The sequence below is a fragment of the Pinus tabuliformis genome, chromosome 7, assembly GCF_031772625.1.
Source record: "Pinus tabuliformis cultivar Carrire ecotype Pingquan chromosome 7, CPIR1, whole genome shotgun sequence".
NCBI lineage: Eukaryota > Viridiplantae > Streptophyta > Pinopsida > Pinales > Pinaceae > Pinus > Pinus tabuliformis.
The window spans coordinates 1,863,009,690-1,863,012,138 of NC_142293.1; positions in this window are offsets into that span (position 1 = coordinate 1,863,009,690).

Here is a 2,449-nt window from a genome sequence, read left to right on the forward strand (position 1 = left end):
CTTCTTTAGGTTGATTACCCCATTCATGTCAGTAGCCCAATCAATGCCAAGGAGCGCAGGGTAGGGGTTGTTGTCATCCACAATTTCTATTACTTCAAAATCAGCCAATGTGCTCGTGCCTTCAATATCTACAGTTACTCCCTGCAACCATCCCATGGGGATGATCTTCTGTTGATTTTCCATCCTTAACTGAATCAGAGACCACTGCAACACGGGTCTCCCCATCCACTCCCAAGTCTGCTTTGGAAAAATGTTTGCATCTGACCCCAGATCCAGAATAACTTGATCCATTTCATATTCTCCTATCTGCACAGTGATTGTCATCTCACATCCTGTCCTTGCCTTATGCTTACCAATATTCCGTACCACGCGCGGTTCACTTGGAGTGTTTCCAGCGCATCTATTTATAAGTTCCTGTAACCCCTTCACTGCCTTGATATCGTGTAACAACTTCATGTAGGTCTCTAAAAAGGTCGTAAGCATAGAAGGGTTCATATCCTGAACAAGTTTATCTCGGCTCCTTGAGGTAGAGGCCTCAGCGAAGCTCTTCTTTGCTTCCATGAACGTTTTGTGTGCATGCTCCAAATCAAATTCAGAATTCTCTAAAGCTTTGCGAACCCATGCGCTGTCTTCAGGTTGTTCCCCTTATTGTCACCAGTTGCAATTCCACTTCGGAGCACTATATTCACATTTGAATCTTCTTCACGAGGCCCAGCGCTCATCATCTACAGGTTATGTGTCGGCTGCGAAGGTAGCATCCCTTTTTTCGCGTATCCTTGCTATCAGTGTAGGACAGTCCTCAGCCTCATGATTAAATTGAGTACAATATTTGCACGATGGGTGCGTTGGGTTAGTGCATTCGCGGGCATAGTGTCTTGGTCCTCCACAATTGTAACAGATCAGCTATCCCCAACCTCTGCCAAGTCCTCCTCTGCCTCGGCCTCGTCTGTACCCCTGAAAGCCTATTTGCATAATCCCAGTGCCATGGTCAGGAGGCCGTGTCTCTACCTGAACTCTATAGGCAGGTGTTCTATCCATCATCAATTCATAACTTCGGCAAGTGCACTCATCATGCCCTACCGACCTGCAGAAGTTGTAGAACAGTTGTTGCGGTGTTTGTACAAATTTTTGCAACAAATGAAAATTATCAGTCGTATGTTTCCCTACTACCTGACATATAGCACACCACAACGTAGGCCCCACGCTCGGCCCTGCTTGGGCTTCCGGCCTCAAAGGCATCAGTCCTCCTCCTGCAATATAGTTCGCAAAGACTGGGCAGTGGTCTTTGTCATGCCCCTGACCTTTACATTTTAGGCACCATATCTCTTCACGTGCCTCTGGTTGAACTGTTTTGTCCTGCTTCAGACTTTGCATTTCGAGGCAAATATTTTGCAACTGTGCATGGATCTGCTAAACCCCCAGACTCGGATCTTGCATCAGTGTTTCATGTAGTCTTATTGCAATCTCCAAGGCCTCTGCCTGAGTCGTAATCTTTTGTTGTGACAATGCAACCCTTAGGTGAGGCAGGAGTGAAGCCACGAACCATTCGTGGTGCTGCCCATCCGTTAAATTCATGTTAGCTTCGCAGATTGTACACTTTAACCTTTGATCCAACTCCCAAGGTGTCTCACCTGGTTTCATCATGATTTCCTTGAACCCCACAATTGAATGTGCCTCAGATTTAGGCCTACTGAACTCTTTATTCAGTGTGGTCTGGATCTCTACCAATGCAACATTTGGGTTATCATTAGAGTACTTGATGTACGAAGTTAGTGAGCGATCCTGCAAAGCACTAACTAATGTTGCCTTCTTCATGTGATCGTCTGTGATGCCTCGAGCTTCCCATGCAACTTTTATGATGAACCAGAACTGGTCCAGGTCCTCATTTCCCAAGACCTTAAACAATGGCAGCTTCACTGAATTCGTTTTATTGATTTGTGGTCGAGGTGGTGGAATGAGTGGACTGGGCGAAGTCACAGGTGACGGTGGTGAAGGTGGAGGTGGTAGTTGCGTGAACCTTGTTTTATCAACTGAACTGCACTTCGCGGATACGCCTGCGCTACTCCCTCGTCGTCACTCAAAGGAGGTGAAATTAGTGGGCTATATTCAAGATCCTTTCTTCCTTTGTTCTTGTAAGTCTTTCCACTTCACGTAGCTCCGAACATCAAGGTAGCTACATAACCTGCTTTTCACATAATAACATCTTAATCCAAGTATTTAAAGACTTCAAGTACTTACCTCGCAGACCTTTGAAAAAGCGCCACTCTGCCTCACTGTAACTGACTAAGGTATTGACCGTGAATTCAGTCACAAACCCTCCTATGATACGATTGATCCAACGATTGACAACGCGGGTGATCTTATCCTCAGAGGCTTCTAGTTTTTGCACTAACTCCAGGGTCCAGACAATAGGACTGTCAGGCCTCCACCTTCCTTGGCTATCTACTAG